Below are 8,938 nucleotides of genomic sequence, written 5' to 3' on the forward strand. Positions count from 1 at the left end.
TGATGGCGCCATGATAAGCGAAAAGCTCGGAGGAAATTAACTTGGTCGAGGGTTCTGGAAGGATATGCGCCATTGCTTGGAATCATTTTGAAAGCGATATCCAAACACGACAGACGTCTAAACATTTATAGAAAGCATCAATTAGAAGCAAGTGGAAGGAAAGCCTTGTCCTTGTGAGACAGTGAAAGCCGTGAAGTTGAAGAAGCCATCCAGGTAAAAAACCCTCGACCAGAACTCTAACCCCTCCCAAAACTAAAAACGGTACCACTTTCCCTAATGTGCTCGCAGGACCCCTTTTTGTTCTTCGGTTGAATTTTCCTTGGTTGTTACCTGTGTTTCCGGACCGTGTGGGCTCGAAGAACGTCCAGTGACGAGTTATAGTTCCGGCCACTAGCGCGGTACTAAGTTCCGAGCCGCTATTCCTGCTCGAGAAGGTCCGCAGAAGCCTTGTCCGTGGTAGCCGCCATTTTGCTTGAAGGGCCGTGACGCCGTCGAACCCATCCCCGAGCGACTCGGTCAAGGAGCAGCTCCGCTGCGAAGGGACAAGCGATCATCGTCTGCTTGGAGGAGAAACGGAGGAAAGGCGTGTGAAGGTGGTGAAACGGTGAAGGGGCCCCGTCAACAGAAGAAGCGGAACAAAAAAAGATAGTGAGAAGGTAGGAGATAGCCGATTAAGAAAGTGGGAGTGAAGGTACCTGTGTGCTACGTAAAATAAAGTGGGTTAAACTGCAAAACGGTATTCAAGTGTTTTCTTGGTCGCAAAGAGTCAAGCGCGTATGCCGACCCTGAGGTTACGAGGAGGGGAGTCTCATGTGTGCCGAAGTGAAGGCTGCCCCATTAGTTACACTTAGCGCCCAACTGAAATTTGTGTAGATTCTCAGTGCCCGGGTACACTTGAATACCAATAGCGTGTCTGCAGAAGTCTCTGGGAAAACGTCCAGACTTCATTGACCAATTTTTCCAAAAGCACACAAAACAGGTAACCGACTGAAGATTGAATTTCAATACAACTTTTTCATTAAGAGGGGTCGTGGATGTGAGTGAATGGTCAGTTTAGCTACCAATCATTGAGAAAAGCAAACTAAAAGAATACGAGTTTGGAAGTTGGAGTATTTTCGCGGTGAATTCCGGAAAGGCTTGGTGTAGTGTGATTTTGAGTCTGCGAAGTAAACCACCGAACATTTACGAAACGTTTATAAATCATAAGCGAGCTAAAACTAGGATTTTTAAAATTAATTGCTTCATAGGGAGCGTGAACAAATTTTAGGTTTTTTTTTTCAATTACTATTTTCAGCTTTCAAGCAACGAAAGTGTTTTTTCAATTAGGATTTTCAAATTTGCTTATTATAAGTACAGCTAGACCAGTTTTCTAGTTTCTTTTTAAATTTTTCAATCCGATTTTTGGTAGAATGTCCGAGATGGAGATGCCTCGATTGTTGTCCAAATACCATGCGATGAATCCAGGCCATCTAACGGTGGATGAGCTGGAACACGAGCTAAAGATCCGTGGTTTGCCGGTAGAGTCGTCGCGGAGTGCGTCCGAAAGAACCCTGAGAGTTAATCTGAAAGAAGAGAAAGGAAAACCGGATGTTGAATGGCCATTCGTAAGCGAATCGGTCATAGCAGAGCTTGAAGTATGCGACGATAAGATGAATGGCATAAAGAATCATTTGACTAAGCGAGGTACAAAGAGAGCACCAGAGCAGCTGTACAAAACTAGGTTAATTCATCTCATTTTCCGCATGCAACGGCTCAGAGCCTACGCGAAGGAAGAGGATGAGTTGAATAGTTTGGCAGTGATAGCGGGAGAATGTGTGAAGCTTCTAAATGTTTACTTCTCAGCCACCTCTCACCTCCTAGAAGTGAGAGAGGCAGAATTAGCGATAATTAATGAAAGCTTGAATGAAATCCGAAACCAATGCGAAACCGAAACAGCTGTTAATACGCCGGTTAGAGAAGAAAACGAGAGAGGAGCGGAAGGGAGCGAGGAAAACGTGCTAGGTGCTGTAGGTGGAGAACCGAACAGAACCGGAGATAATGAGAAAGAGAGATTAGCGGCAGAAATTGCTAAACTAACTGCGGTGGTAGGTTTGTTAGTACAGCGTATGAATGTGTTAGAAGCTAATCAAGCGATTAGCCAACCAATAGATTCACACACTAAGACGAGCAATAGCACTCGGATTGAGGAACAAGCCATGTCGCATAAAGAAGTAGAGCAGAGTACTGAGAAACCAGTGAATTTTCTAGATTGGTTGAAGAAGAGGAATGAATCGTTAGACACACTGAAGAGTTCAGAAGATAGGAAGAAAGTAGAAGCTAGGTTGGATGACAGAAACATGAATGACATGAGAAATCAAAGAATCGGGAACCGATTTCCGATTCATAAATGGTCCGTGCGATATGACGGAATGGACAACGGACGAAAGTTAAATGAGTTCTTGAAAGAGGTAGAGTTTAATGCTAGGTCAGAAGGTTTTTCTGATGAGGAATTGTTTCAAGGAGCTCACCATCTGTTCACACAGAAGGCGAGATCCTGGTTCATGGAAGTCTGTGGTGAGTTAGGATCGTGGAATGAGTTGGTTAGAGAGCTGAAGAGAGAGTTTTTACCTGTCGACATCGACTATGTCTATGAACGGCAAGCTGGAAACCGGAAGCAAGGTGCCAGGGAGAAGTTCCAGGACTTTTACTTGGACATGGTCCGGATCTTCCGTAGCATGTCCACTCCGTGGGATGAGAAACGAAAATTTGATGTTCTTTTCCGAAACACCCGAGAGGACTGTCGCATAGCAATGCTGGCGGCGAACATTGATTCGATACCTAAAATGAGGGATTTCGGTAAGCGGTTCGATTCAATTAATTGGCACATGTACCAGAGAAGAGACAGTAGGTTTAATCGAAAAGAAACTTTTCATATAGATGAGGTTAGACAGCTGCATTCGTACAGAGATAGGCAAGACAGGCACCAGAAAAGTGACCAGAACAGAGGTGTCACTAATGTGCACCAGTCGTTCAGGTCGGATAACCAACAATCCCAGACACGTCAATGGAAACAGCGACCACAGCAGGAGCAAAATTTCAAAATGGTAAAGTTTCCATAAACCAATACCGGAGAATCGACAGCGCCAGAAAAGTCCTGTTCCATGCACTAGTGGAACAAATGCTCTTCAAAGGATAGTTAACGCATACATCCCTTTGAAGAGAAATGTTTGCTTTAATTGTCATGATGCAGGGCATACTTTCACTGAGTGTACACAGGAACGGAAAGTTTTCTGCGAGCGTTGCGGCTTTCCAGGTTTCTCAACGAAACACTGTCCGTATTGCGAGTCAAAAAACGGTCAGAAGACTGCCTAACGAGGCAAGACAGTCTTCCAAACTACTCCACAAGACCTCTCACAGAGCCAGCAGTTGTAGAGACTCTCGAACAACTCGGTATACTCGTGTGAGTGCAGATCAGTCTGATAATGTCGAAGTGGCAACAATGTTGGTCACTCTCAGCGATGATCCCAGACCATTCGTGAGAGTAGAAATGCTAGGGATTTTTCTCTTAGGATTGTTAGATAGTGGAGCAGCAAGAACAGTGTTAGGGACAGGTAGTAAGAAACTACTGAGTTCTTTAAATTTGAAATTGAAACCCACCACAATGAGCCTAAAGACAGCCGGAGGAGAAGAGTTAGAAGTGTTAGGAACAACAGACATTCCGATTACATTCAACGGTCTAACGAAAATAATACCTGTCATGGTTGCTCCTGGCTTAAATCGTCGTTGCATTCTAGGGTATGACTTTTGGCGAGCCTTTGGCATTCGTCCATCGTTCTCGCAATCCGTTGATGCAATCGATGAGGCTGAAACAAAAATAGATATCAATGAATATGACCTCAATGAAAACCAAAAACGGCAACTGGAGGAAGTGAAAGGATTATTCTTAGTAGCCAGTCCAGGCCACCTTGGAAAGACGAGCCTTATCGAGCACAAAATTGAACTGAAGGACGAGTTTTTGAACGCGGACCCAGTTCGTAAGAACCCATATCCTTGGAGTCCGGAAATCCAAAAAGGGATCCATCGAGCTTTAGATGCAATGATTAGGGACGGAGTTGTTGAACCATCGGAATCTGACTGGGCTTTACCAGTTGTTCCCGTTAAGAAACGAGAGAGCGAAGAAGTGCGACTTTGTCTCGATGCGAGGAAACTCAATGAACGGACAAAGAGAGACGCATATCCTCTCCCCCACCAGAACAGGATCTTGAGTCAGTTAGGTCCATTCAAGTTTTTAACCACCATTGATCTGTCGCAGGCCTTTCTTCAAGTGCCTTTAAATCGACAGTCCAGAAGGTTCACAGCTTTTCAGTGCCTGGAAAGGGACTTTTCAGTTCAAAGGTTGCCCTTCGGACTGGTGAATAGCCCAGCGACACTGAGTAAGCTGATGGACAAAGTGTTAGGGCACGGTGAGCTCGAACCAGCTATATTTGTCTATTTAGATGATATAGTGGTGGCGAGTCACACGTTCGAAGAGCATATTCGGAAGTTGAGGGATTTAGCGAGACGGCTGAAAGAGGCGAATTTATATATCAATTTAGAAAAATCGAAATTCTGCTGCCACCAATTGCCTTATCTAGGATATATCCTTTCGGAGCAAGGATTGCGGCCTAACCCAGATCGAGTCCAAGCGATCTTGGGATTTGAGGTCCCCAAGTCCATAAGGTCTCTTAGAAGATTCCTCGGTATGGTAAACTATTACCGACGGTTTATCAGTACATTCAGCGAACTTACCGCACCTCTAACGGATTTGTTGAAAAACAAACCCAAAAGAGTGCGGTGGAACGAGACAGCAGAAGGAGCGTTTAAAGCCATCAAAGAGAGGCTAATTTCCGCCCCCGTAATGGCAAATCCCGACTTCAACGTACCGTTTTGCGTGCAAACGGACGCGAGTGATAATGCTTTGGCTGGGGTACTGACACAGAACCAAAATGGTGTTGAGAGGGTCATTGCTTATCACTCAGAGAAGCTGAAAGGTGCCGAGCTCAACTACCATGCAGCGGAGAAGGAAGGGTTAGCTGCTCTTCGCTGCATTGAGAAGTTTAGATGCTACATAGAAGGCACCCACTTCACCCTTGTGACAGATTCCTCGGCACTCTCATTCATCATGCGAGCCAAGTGGAGATCGTCATCTCGTTTAAGCCGATGGAGCATCACTCTCCAACAGTACGACATGGACATTAAGCATCGAAAGGAAGGAGAACATTGTTCCTGATGCTCTGTCCCGGTCTATCGAAGTGTTGGATGTAGATGAGTCGGACCGATGGTATAGAGATCTGTTCGAAGCGGTTGATGAGGATCCAGAAAAGTATATCGACTTTCGCATCCAAAATGGGAAGCTGTACAAGTTCGTAGCTTCTCAATCCGATATGCTGGACTATAGGTTCGATTGGAAAGAGTGTGTCCCCGAATCCGAACGAACTAGGATAATGCGAGAGGAGCATGATGGAATGATGCACATCGGATTTGAGAAGTGCATCGAGAAAATTAAGAGAAGGTTCTATTGGCCCAGAATGAGCGCCGATGTAAAAAATATGTGGCGAACTGCGAAATCTGCAAAATGAGCAAACATTCGACAATATCAACTGCACCTGAAATGGGCAATCAACGAATTGCGACCCGTCCTTTCCAGATTGTATGCATGGACTATATACAATCTCTCCCCCGAAGCAAGCAGGGCAATGCCCACTTATTAGTTGTCTTAGACATTTTTTCTAAGTACTGCCTGCTTGCTCCGGTGAAGAAAATTGCATCCGGTAATCTGTGCACAATTCTGGAAGAACGCTGGTTCCGCAAGTTATCAGTCCCACAGTACGTCATCACGGACAATGCGACGACTTTCATGTCCAAAGAATTCCAGGAGTTGCTAAAAAAATATGATATCCAGCACTGGGCTAACGCACGACATCGGAGTCAAGCGAATCCGGCAGAACGGTTAAACAGAACCATAAACGCGATGATACGCACGTACGTCCGTCAAGATCAGAGGCTCTGGGACACTAAAGTCTCAGAAATTGAGTTCGTATTAAATAATACCGTGCATGGGTCAACAAAACTCACCCCTCATCGTGTGATCTTCGGAAATGAGATGATTACTCGCGGGTCAGATTACCGCCTAGAGGAAGAGAGTGTGCTCTCCGAAGAGGATCGAGCTAATCGGATGAAGAAGAACATCAGTAGGAAGAATTTAGAGTTGGTGAGGCAAAACCTAAAAAGGCATATGATAACACGAAACGGCAATATGACCTACGCCACAAACGGTACTCACCTTCTTTCACTGTCGGACAGCGCGTGTTCAAACGGAGCTTTGCTCAATCAGTCGCCGGGAAGGACTTCAATGCGAAGTTGGGTCCACAGTACACCCCGTGTGTCATCGTCGCAAAGAGAGGAACCAGTTCCTATGAGGTCGCAGATCTGAACGGTCGGTCGCTGGGAGTCTTCTCTGCAGCGGACTTGAAAACCTAAAATCCATGGTATCAACAATTAGCCTGATTCTTGAGTGATAGGAGGTCAGTTAAGAGGAAGATATCCAATCCGTCAATTCATTCATTTGGATGGGTGTTCTGAATCGTACTGCGTAATCCTGAATCGAGGATGGAATCAGTAGCGAACGAAAAGGTTTATTCATGAATACATTCAACCAAAATCGAAATTTTTAAATTGTAATCAATTCGTATTGTTTTGTCATTTTAAAATGTGTTTGTAAATTAATGTTTGTTTGTTTAATTTAATCAAAATTGTCTCGTTTGTGCCCTACTGCAATCACTTGATTTGTATGCAAATTCATCAACGAATTTCTGAAACTGCAATACAGCATCACTTGATGAAAGCAGTGCATAACACGGGGATGTGAGCGTGTGGAGAAATGTGAATGACCATAGTTAGGAGAATTTAACATATCACCCAGAATTAAATCCATAGCCTATCATTCGTAAAACGATATCCTCAAACATAGCTTCAATAGCACTCTACAATAAAATCACTTCATCATAAATGCACAGTACACTGGTACTTACCCATTATAGCATACCATTTTATTAGGATAAGTTTTTACTTCATTCAATGAATAAAGAGATCTTAAGGAGCAAAAATCGTTTAAATGATCACTGGGCCCAATTAATAGACACAATGTCATCAAAAAGATATTAAATCTCCCCAAGCGCGCACTTTATCCTAAAATTTAGCAAAAACTTACCTTCCGTTGGACAGCCACGTTCCACCATAGTCACCATACAATAGGTAATTGTTTGGTTCTTCACAGACTTTCGCACGTACACACTGATAAGCCGATAACGTTATCGTAAAATAGCCACAGTTGATTCATACTGATAACGGCTAACTCCGACATAGCTGAATATTGTAAAGGGTGAAGATTTTATATCTCACCGTACTCATGAGTAACTTTGTACATTTTGTAAATATTTTATTCCGGAATTCTTTAATTAATTATTGTTGTTTAATTTTAATGTGTTGCATGTTGTAAAACACAATTTGCATGGTTTATAATAAAATATTTTTCTTTTTTAATTTGTTAAATGTAGTTTGACTTGTAGATATTTTAGTTAGTTTCGCTTCAATGTTGGTCCGAGATAAAAATAGTTGAATGGGATCGCTGGAGACCGGAATCGAAAGATGTTGATGGTCAGTAGAAATTAATGAATTTGAAATAGCGTGGAGTTGGATCACCAACGATGATACCTTATGACCCCGACCCGTAGTAAACCTATTTTTGAAGTGCTACTCTTTCCTAGCTTACAGCCGTGATTCGTTATTTCTGAACGAGTTTGAGATATTCTTGATTTGGTTTGTGTTAAAAACAGAGTGTGTTAGTAAGTTAAATTGTGTTGGTGAAAAGTCAGGTTCAGAGGTACGCGTCACAATGTTGTTGTTTGAGTGTATTAAAATAAAAAAAAATCAGCTTCTCTGATTTTTTAACCTGAGCAGGGGAGAGTGTAACATGTGGTGTGTCTGTCATTTCGAGATGTGAGATTTTCGCGTTTTTGTTCCGTATGATAAATGTATTAAGACACCAAAAACACATTTGAATATGCGTGAAGCATCACAACCACCCATCACCCACCGGAAAGGATGCAGCCACACCACAAACCAGTTCCGCTATTCACCACCAGTCGTAGCATCACGGAAAAATGGGCGGCCATTGGGGAGTGGCGTAGAAGGCGCCATGATAAGCGAAAAGCTCGGAGGAAATTTACTTGGTCGAGGGTTCTGGAAGGATATGCGCCATTGCTTGGAATCATTTTGAAAGCGATATCCAAACACGACAGACGTCTAAACATTTATAGAAAGCATCAATTAGAAGCAAGTGGAAGGAAAGCCTTGTCCTTGTGAGACAGTGAAAGCCGTGAAGTTGAAGAAGCCATCCAGGTAAAAACCCTCGACCAGAACTCTAACCCCTCCCAAAACTAAAAACGGTACCACTTTCCCTAATGTGCTCGCAGGACCCTTTTGTTCTTCGGTTGAATTTTCCTTGGTTGTTACCTGTGTTTCCGGACCGCGTGGGCTCGAAGAACGTCAAGTGACGAGTTATAGTTCCGGCCACTAGCGCGGTACTAAGTTCGAGCCGCTATTCCTGCTCGAGAAGGTCCGCAGAAGCCTTGTCCGTGGTAGCCGCCATTTTGCTTGAAGGGCTGTGACGCCGTCGAACCCATCCCCGAGCGACTCGGTCAAGGAGCAGCTCCGCTGCGAAGGGACAAGCGATCATCGTCTGCTTGGAGGAGAAACGGAGGAAAGGCGTGTGAAGGTGGTGAAACGGTGAAGGGGCCCCGTCAACAGAAGAAGCGGAACCAAAAAGGATAGTGAGAAGGTAGGAGATAGCCGATTAAGAAAGTGGGAGTGAAGGTACCTGTGTGCTACGTAAAATAAAGTGGGTTAAACTGCAAAACGG

General features: G+C 44.0%; 1 long non-coding RNA gene across 4 annotated transcripts; it reads right to left on the minus strand.

Moving 5' to 3' along the window:
- Positions 1 to 1,362: 1,362 nt before the first annotated feature.
- LOC134220620 (uncharacterized) lies at positions 1,363 to 7,262 on the minus strand. Of its 4 annotated transcripts, XR_009982004.1 has the most exons (6): positions 7,050 to 7,222; positions 6,302 to 6,494; positions 6,094 to 6,241; positions 3,732 to 3,842; positions 2,608 to 2,817; positions 1,363 to 1,562 (listed from the first exon to the last, which is right to left on the minus strand). It is a non-coding gene; the product is annotated as an uncharacterized LOC134220620 (long non-coding RNA). The 4 variants fall into 4 exon arrangements; XR_009982017.1 differs by lacking the exons at positions 6,094 to 6,241; positions 7,050 to 7,222 and adding an exon at positions 7,229 to 7,262 and having other exon boundaries at positions 6,302 to 6,485; XR_009982036.1 differs by lacking the exons at positions 6,094 to 6,241; positions 7,050 to 7,222 and adding an exon at positions 7,229 to 7,249.
- Positions 7,263 to 8,938: the final 1,676 nt, after the last annotated feature.

The sequence above is a fragment of the Armigeres subalbatus genome, chromosome 1 (genome assembly GCF_024139115.2).
Source record: "Armigeres subalbatus isolate Guangzhou_Male chromosome 1, GZ_Asu_2, whole genome shotgun sequence".
Classification (NCBI taxonomy): Eukaryota; Metazoa; Arthropoda; class Insecta; order Diptera; family Culicidae; genus Armigeres; species Armigeres subalbatus.